The following is a 9,887-nucleotide window of genomic DNA, read 5'->3' as shown; positions in this document are numbered from 1 at the left end:
TCTTATTTTCTTTTATTACTTTCCAGATTTGATCAATTCCAGTAACACCATCAAAACACCAAAGCTGAGGAAATTTCCATTAATTTCCTAAGCAGAGCSTGGATGAAGCCCTCACAGAAAGCAGCTCCCTCATCTGAAAACTGGTCAGACATCACATTGAGTTGGTACAATTTCACAGTCCTCAAAAAACAAAATTCTTCATGTCACAGCATCACTCCGCAGTGACTTTAAAATKTTGCACTCTGTTGGCATGGCCTACTTTTTCTTGAAGAAGAAGGTGCCTAGATCTTGGGTCATGTTACTCCATCCACATCAGGGATGTCTATGTCCATTCCCCAGAGGTTAGCAACCTCAAAGCCAATTTAGCTAAGGCAGCACCTCTCCTTGGGATTTCTCAGGTTTAGTAACTACGAACCTCTTTGATAATGTGATTCACACTCTTTGATCACTTCTGCATGTATTTTATTGCTTTTGACTGAAATCCTCACGGTGCAGTTCAGTTTGACGCCTGATTTATGCAACATTGTTAGTGGTCATTTGCCTGTGTAAGAAAGGATTAAAACCAAGTTAAGCCCTTTAATAGGCCTAGAATGTGTAAAGAATTCGTATGGGAACTCTGAAGAATATTTTATCTCTCCAGACATATGTCTTGATCATGCAGCTAGCTGTTTAAATAGCTCAGATGATAGCAAGTTTATGTAAGTACATCATCAGCTATAATAACTCCCAAGGTAAAAATATGCTATAATTTACTCACAAMTAGAACATGCAGATAAACACGAGAGAGGCTGAATATAAGTAGCAGAGAATATGTGTATGTGTTGGGGGTCTGCCTTTAGTAAAAAGTCACTGACAGTAACTATATCTTATTAAAATCAATTAATACAGAGGAATACCTTCTCGCAAGAAGTATGACAGYAAGACAAAACTGTAGCTTTTGTACAAGCTCCATTCTTCTCCTTTTAGCATAAGTTTTCAGATACCTTAGTCCGAAGACCTTATCTTCTTACGTTCAGAAACAGAATTGTGATTTTTTTATTGTTCATGGCTCCGGCAGTGACAAAAGCAAAGAGACTGAACCTACACAGTGCAAAACAGAGAGAAGTCAGAGCTGGACTTGTGCCTCTCCTAGGACTGCAGTTCCACGGCTCCCGTGGCGCCTCACGCAGATGGCTGAGCTCTGCTTTAGAGTGGCTGCTCTTCAGCCTCCTCTGCAACAACAGGACTGTGACTAGTTGCTGCTTCTTTCATTTCACAGGGTAGTTTCAGTAACTTTTTTCTACTTAGCGCTTAGGCTTGGGACTGTTTAGTGGAATTTCTCACTTTTGTATGGTTTTGAAACATAAGTCTATCTAYAGTTGCACGATAATCTATTTATACCATAGGATCTTTGCAGTTGGGGAGCATGCAGCACCTAGCACTGTCCCAGTCCATGACTACTTTCATGGGCACTTCTACAACATACATCCCTCAGGAGCTCTCCAATCACACCCCCCCGCCCCGAGCGCACAGAGGTGAGGGAGAAAGAGTGACTTACCAAGAAGATAGGGCTGATCTTTCCTTATTCTTAGAGCAAATGGCAATAATTCCTGCTCTACTAACCCTTTTGCAGTAAAAAAAAAAATAAATAAAAAAATAAAGCTTTATTGTAGCAACTTAACATTATTGCTATGCACTTCTACTGTCTGTTCAGAAATTACTCCTCTTTAGACTCAGAAAGGAAGTTTTTGGAGAGTAAGAGATGAGTAGTTTGAGAAAGACACAAAAGGTTAGCCATAAGCCAAGGCATTTCTTGTCTTGCCCTAAATGATAACTCTAGTACAAAAAATGATTAATGCARTACTTCACTTGCTGGGCTAATGATATCCTGCCCAGTCTGGAGACAGCATGAAATGCTATTGTCTGTATTTTACTTCACACTAAGGTCAGCCAGAATATAGCTATATTAACGCAATTCCTGGTAGACTTACAGCCCTTTATAGGATTGATGCAAAGGTTACTCAATAGTTTACCAGGCTTTAATAGTCTCACAGCTTTATTGTCCACGTTCATTATCTATTACAGCCCTAAAGTCAGTCTGTGTGCTGTGACTGCTGCAAATGGAAAGGATCCAGTGACAACTGAATGGAGAACGAACAGTCTTGTCAGCATGGTTAGAAGTCGTGAGATTGACTTAGAGAGTTGTTTGGATTTGTTTCTGTTTGCTAATGTCATCTAACTTTTTAAAAGTGGTTTTAATTGCCTGTGTTGCTTTTAATGTAATTGTCACATTTCAAGGACTAATAGCAATGCCTTGGGATGCGTCTTTATGAAATATGTCAAATACCATTAACGCTGTGCTAGCTGTAATACAAATGATTCTCTCTCAAGGGACCTCATGGTGGGATATTTCCTTAGATACTGGAATACATATGCTGCAGAAAATACGTGAAACAAACAAGGGCTGTGAGAATTCTAGTTTGAATGAACTAGGTTGGAAAAGTTCACGTTATTGTAATTCAAAGTGCAGAGGGATTTAGTAGTATATAATTAAGACATCAGATTTGTCTACAGCATAGGCATTTCATCCTAAACACACACAAAGGTTATCGCTAGACAAACAAATCATTATTATTCTTTAGAGTTGCATTCTGATTTTGTGATCACTTCACATGGTGAACTGATCTGGCAGCTGGAGACTGCCCCACGTGGTGAGTTACTTCTGTTCTTTTTCATCTCTTCACTTCCAGTATCTGCTGTGTGGTTCTTCTGCACATCTAGTGCTGACTTTGGCACACTTCAGTCCTCTCCGTGAACCAGTTAAATTTATTACAATGACAGAAATAAATCCAGCAAAAACCTGAGTAGTCTTCTGCTGTTTTAATGAGTTAGGTTATCTAAGGTCTAGTGGACAACAGAGTGAGGGAGAGGATGCTAATGTATAGCAGGGGGGCAGACAGAGGGAAAAAAAGAGGTGGGAAGTGTAAGAGAGAAGGGAGCATGGAGGCAGATCGTTTTGCCTGCAAAGCCAGCAAGCCACTACACCCGCTCAATGCCAGGGACCCACAATCTCACACAAATTCTTCCAGCTGCTGCTGATCCTGGGCTAGTGATTATAGCCCACCTTCTCTGCTCACTGTTTCACTCTCCTGGGCATGCTGGTGGCATCCAAATTCACCACCCTATCTAGAGACCAGCCACCCAGACAGAACTGATTTGGATGTTCATTGAAGCTGAATAGTTATTTTTCATTTCTACTTTTACTACTGCTTGCCTCCATGACAGAGCAKTCATCACATTTGCATGCTGAAACCATTGCTAAGATTTAAACCATCTGCTTTTGGAGATGACTGTGACCAAAGTATGGATAGCAAATATTGGTGAGATTTTCAACAGGCTTAGGTCCACTCTGAGTCCATCTCAACTTGAAAATCCTCTGTAGAAATTCTTAGGGGTCAAAGCTTCAGCACGAGCTCTTCTGCACACTCACTTACTAGCTGTGTGTACAAGCAGAGGTGTCGTCTCAACAACATATCAACATATTCACACACACCCATGCAGGAATAGGGATGTGAGCCTTTATGTATACAAAATAAGGGTACTTCATGAACCAGATCCAGGCTGATTATTTAAACACTTTTAATAAGCTAACACAGGAAAAGTCACATGAAGCAGACTAATGTGGAATGAGTATTGCATTTCTATTTAAGGCCTGTTTTCAGGCTACAACACAATACACAGTGCATAAAGGGTTGTATCACAGATTAAATCATATTGAGAATTGTGGAGTCTGTTCACAGCAATCAATCCTTAATGGAAGAAAATGTAAATTTTTCACACTTAACCAGTGTTTTAAGTTTTTGTCGATCTTTTCCTTTTATTCTTTTACGTTGTTTACCTATAAATTAAATGCATACACTTTAACAAATTCATAAGCAGTTTTATATGAAATGATTGCTATGCCAGGACCTAGAGTTGATGAACCAGGTCTTTTTAGCTTGACGTCATGTCTGTCTSATTGTTCTTTGTACAGCAAATAGAACGTCAAGCATCAGCCATTAGCAACCTTGCCAACGCTTTTATATTTCTATTTTTTTCTGAGTCAGTGCTCTATGTGCATTAAATATTTTTGAACTATTATTGTAGCTAGTTAGAAAGCTAAAATGTTTCATGCAGCAAATTTTGAACAAAAACATTTCCTCAAAATTCATCAGTTTCCCTCTGAAAGTTTCCAAGGATTTTGAATTTGAAACCTATAAAAAAATTTTTAGAAAGCAGAACAAAGATTACTCTCTTATGAAGGAGAATTAGGAAAGAAAATGGAAGCCAAACTTGAAATAAACAGATCTTACCAGTTTTCCAAACTAGACCATTTTTAGGACTATCTGAAGTTCATTAAAATTTTGTCAGCTTGCTCAAGAAGTCAGTTATTAACCCTAATTGCAACTGCAAAACTTCCTGGAATGAGTTTTCATAGCTATTTTCTAGGGGGAACAAAGTTTAACAAGTATAGCAAGCTATCGCAAAATTTAAGTGAAACAGTGGAGGTGCAGAGCTGTGCTCACACAAAAAGGACATACGTTTGACTTTTGCTCTCCCTGGTTCTGGGCTGCCAGCAGACCCAACGGCCGTCAGACTGCAGTAAAGGAAGAAGACCTACCACCACCAGCGATGGGCTGAGAGAGCAGCAGAGACCCACCTGAGTGCCAGGGACATTTCTCTGTGCTCAGTACATTTGCTACATCTTCTACAAGTGCGTAACCCTTAAAAGCGGTATGGTGTCCTTTTGCTAGTCATCCAGGTTTCTGCCTGTACCCACAGCTCAGTTCAAAGGAACAGCACTGAAGCACAGGGACAATGTTTTCCCATAATTTATTTTGTAGAGGGATACATTTCTCCTTCTGTGTTGGTATCAATGATGTATTTTGTTTTATCCAGATATAAAATTCTCAGAGAATGTTGCCTACCAAGCAATGCAACTATTGGTATTTCCTGAAGGTGGCATTTGTTCTTAATTAGCCTGTAAACAATCCTGCTCTGTGCTCATTTGGTTGAAAGACCACCAGGAGAGGAATTCAAATGATGATGTTTCTAACTTGGGCAAAGAACATATAAAGCAGTTGACAACCAGGACAAAGTATTCAGCAAACAGCAATGTCAAGAGTTTTTCAAGCTGTCAAATGGCTTGGAGATTTTTATGAATGATTTAAAAAAGAGATAAATATTGATCAATCCAAGAAGAAAATGTAAAATGTAAGGCTTGTGATCATGTTAGCAAATGGGAACCACAGCGGGCACTGAAGCCTGCTATGTGGGCAGGAGAGGTAGACACCCCCACCTATTGCTTGAGGGTATACACTGTGCCTTCAGAGGCGGTGCAGGGATCTCTTGCTGCACGAAGAAGGCATCCGCTGCGAGCAGGGTTCCTCGGGAAGCTCTGCAGCCTGTTCTGGCTCCCATCACTTACAAACCTGGAAAATGGCTGAATATCTCGGCAGAAAAGGTCAGTTGCCAGTATTGTTTCTTTAAGGGTTACCACATTTTACTCTGATGTTGAAACATAGCCACACTAAGTAGGCTCAGATTTGGCACAGTTTTGTGACCCTTTCACAGTGCAACACTCCCTCAGGCATTCCTCTCCTCTCAAGCAGCCACTTTTTAGGCTGCATTTCCACTTAGCATATGTTCAAACACAACTGAAAAATAAGTTATTTAAACTGTAAATTTCCGCATAGACATTACAGTAATAGCTGTTTCCCATGGAACAGTTCTAACAAGTACTAACAAACATGTTAAACCCTAAGTACAGGCATGCTCTCCATCAGCTCTGCTTCATCCAAAGTCAGCATTTCAGAGATGACAAGGTGCTAAGGCACAGATATTCGTCAAACTAAAATGAACTGCTTAACCAGCTGTTTTGAAAAGTCTCATTCGATACCTGCCCGCCCAGCTGCCGCCTGGCAGCAGTGGAGCAGCAGCATCTCCCTGTGCCCTGCCAGCCAGGCAGAGGAGAGACGTGGGGCCGCGGTCGCATCTCCTCCCCTCCGGAGCTGCGCTGGAGGGCCTGCCGTGTCGCGTGGCTGCTCTGAGCTGGCCCTTGCGGCCACRGGACTGCACACACCATGTTGTGAGCAAGTAAGAAAAAGTTCAAAAAGCTCCACTTCTTCCCTGGGTCCTCTTTGTACACACTAAGAAGACTGGGCAATGTTTTGTCTTCTATTTTTATTAAAGTGAAGTAGTACAAAATAGACAGCGTACATTGATGTTAGGGGAATTTCCTGATGGAATCAGTATGCCTCAGTTCCAGTAAATGGAAAGTTAAAAAATGCCTGATACAGGAAAAATATCTTCCAGAATAAACAGAAGATAACATTTTTAACTGCAGACTGGAGTTGATCTGTGTTAGCAAAGCATTGCACTTAGGGCAAGTCCTGAGCTGGTGAAAATAATAAAATGCAGCGGTGATTTTGATGAAAGAAGGATAATTTACCTCACTTGGGGAACAGGCTTTCTCTTCAGTACCTTTAGAACTTGAGTTGTTCGCTTCACTAAAAAAACCTTTTTCTCTTATAGTTTATGTCTCACATCTGACTACTAAAAAGAAACCCTACAGTTTCATACAGGGCAAAGAATGGTGTACAACTGACAGATGTAGTTCATGTATAGCCACGGTGTTTGACAACTTGAATCAGATTAAGTTTTTGTTTAGGAAAAAAAAAAAAAACAAACTTGTATCTACTTGTACACTAAATGTGTATCATCCATGTGCATGTCCCTCTACAGAAACATACTCAGATGTAATTATGGTGACATTTGCTTTTCTTGTGTTCAATAATAAATCTTTTTGGTTTAATGTGCTTTAGAATAATGCTGAAAATGCAAGTCAGAGATATAGATTACTCTAGAGAGGGAAGGATTTTTAAAATATGGGTCCTTCAGTGCAAGGCAAGTTTGTAAGGTAGAGGCCATAGCATTTATTTGGCCAACCAACCAAAAAATAGACAACGTTTGAAGACAGAAATTTTGAAGACTTGATCTTTTTCTCCAAGTCTAAAAGTGATCAGATGCATTTGTCTGGGAACACAAGAGCCARGGAGATTAGAGGTAAAGTTATCTCCTTAGACTTAGAGATCACTTCTAAAATTACACTACTGTAGAAAAATGACTGRAAGGAACCTCAGACAATCATCTAGCCTATCTGTCTGCCCCCCTACGAGATCACCTAAACCCAAACCAAAAGTTTCTGCAGTCTCTTTCTAAAAACTCCAGAACTATCTAAAGAAAAATTGTTAAGTCTAGTGCTTGCTAGTCCATACTAGTACAAAACTTTTCCTAATGACTGTTCTAAATATTTTTTGGTGCAATTTAAAGGGAATAGTTTGAAGTTGGGTCTTTTAACCYGGTTAATGTGATATAAACCACAACTCTGGACTGTGGTGGCTCAAATACTTTTTAGCTGGTGCAGATCTTAAGTGAAAATGTTGTTCTAGATGYGTGTGTGTGTTTGTGCGTGTGCATGCATGCATTCATGAATAACGTAACAGAGTTTTCAGACAAAAGGATCAACCAAAGCAAGAATACTATAGGTTGTTTCTTATCAAAATAATACTAGCAAGACAAGAATATTTAACTGTTACACAATAGAAAACAGGAAAAAATCCCATTACTTTGTAAAGGAACTTGCACCTTTCTCATATGCCCCCATTCTGGTGCTCAGACCAAATCATCACACAATGATTTCTGCGAGTTTGAGGAGAGCCAGGAAAATCCCTCTGAGATTTACCGGAAAGGTGAAACAATGCACCACATCTCTGTAATGTGTCTAAGCATTAGTTAAAAAAAAAATCTAAAGAGGTTTTAAAATTCTGTACAAAGTTGTTACACCATGTAACAAATTTGTGCCAGGTTTGTAGTTACCTCTGCCGTACAGTGGAGATAAACCTCCATGGTTTTATGCTGCCTCTATTTCTCTATTAAGATAGAATAATCAAGAGAATTTAGTGACCTTTCTGGTAGGGGAAGACCTGTGATTCCCTCCTTACTCCCAGCTATCTCCAGCATAAAGGTCCCCTTACTGCAGACGGAGCTTTTGCATATGAAAAAATGCAGCTAAGCAAATAGGAGTTCTTGCCCTGCTGTGTTTATTTGTGGTGGTGTATAAGTAGTCCTGCTTCAGCCACGATCTACAATCACTTTTACTCTCTGAGCACTTCTCAGAGGTCTGAACAAAACTATCTGGTCTCTTTGTCCAAAGATTAGTAATAAAAAATATATATATTCCATCTCCTAATATATATTTATGTAAATATGTATRTTATATATTATATGTTATATATATATTTATATGTATATATACTTCTGTATGAGCACTGTTGTCATTAGAGAGGGGATGTTACATGATTACCAGTAGGAGGTTATTCGTGCCACCATGAGTGAGTGGCTTTGAATATTTCTTTCTAATTCAGTATTGAGAACAAACACTTGGAGAACCTCTTATATACATTCTAATAATTGATTTGTATTATTAAACTCYGGCATTCATTTCAGTATGCTACATGTGAGGTCATTTTTTGTGCTGTTTTTTCATGGAAAAGTAAGAGTCTGACTGCAGGGAAATAGCATGTAGTAGTGATAAAGGAGCTCTTCCCTTCCCACTGAGGAATGGTTACAGGAAGCAACTACATCAAGTGTATTTTATACACTTTGTATAAGCTTTGTTATACAAAAGCTTTTAGATCATTTTTGATCATTTACACTATATTTGAACAAGTAATTCAATGTCAAACAGTGACAGCTGTTTCATTTCTTCTACTCACTTTCATTTTAAACAAATAGAAAGTCTTTCATATTATATTCATTAGTTGCTTAGCAGGATGCAACAGCCTTTTCCATAAGCATTGCTGTTTGTGCCTATTTTCTGTTATTGTCATAGAGATTTAAGAACTGCATACAAATGATATTATTTTCAATTTATTGACCTAATTTACTGTTCATGTTTAGAGAGCTTTTTCCAGAGTTGTTTTGGAAAAAGGTTTTCGTTAAACTATACTGTCATCTTGTGGTGAGCCAATGTTCCTGGTTCCAATTCACACATGAAAGTTTTCTCTTCAAAARCAAAGAATCTGAGTGCCATAAAAATTAATTTAAGATTTCAAAAGGGGCATGTCCTTGTGAGTGCTTTGTAACAGGTATTAAAGGTGGTTTATTCCCCACAAATTCCAAAGAGGTGTCCTTCTTGGAAGAAGAATCGCAGGAGGTTTCCTCACAATTCGCCAGCTGCGGCTGGCCCAARTAACAACTGTACTTTTATCCAACTTGATTAAGCCAGAAGCACAGGGATTAAGACACAGTCTGCGAGGTAAGTGCACAGCTTTATCAAGAGCTGTTAAACAAGGTTACATAAATCCATAATCGAGGTTAAATAAAGTGAGTTTATCATTGATTTCTGACTTTGCTTTAGAAGAGGAAATAGTGAATTGGTGATAAGGTAAATATAAATTTCTTCAAGTTCTCTGTATGCATTTATTTCCCCCCAATTAACTCCGCAAGAGAAATTTAAATGGTGCATCTAAACTACTTTTTAAATTTTTTTTTATGTTAATGATGTTCATTGCAATGCTTTGGGTTGCAGTTCGGCTGCTAYCTGAGGCGCAGAGGGATGGGGAAGGCCATGGACAAGCAGAGAGAACAAGCGGGGACTTTTTTTTTTTTTTTTAATCGCAGTTCTGCTTTGCGAGTACGTGGTATTACAGCCCAGAAATTCTGCGAATTTTAGTGACCAGCATAGCCTTCCCTGAACACGGCTGGGGCTCTACTCCGTAGCCTGGAGCAGAGCTTCATCCTCGACACGGGGAGCACGTCGAGGCCCCCGCCGAGCCGCAGCGGCGGACCACGCACGGCAAGGGCCC

The sequence above is a fragment of the Rhea americana genome, unplaced genomic scaffold (genome assembly GCF_003343005.1).
Source record: "Rhea americana isolate MKP2758 unplaced genomic scaffold, rheAme1 scaffold_13, whole genome shotgun sequence".
NCBI lineage: Eukaryota > Metazoa > Chordata > Aves > Rheiformes > Rheidae > Rhea > Rhea americana.
Note: the sequence above shows the minus strand (reverse complement) of the source record.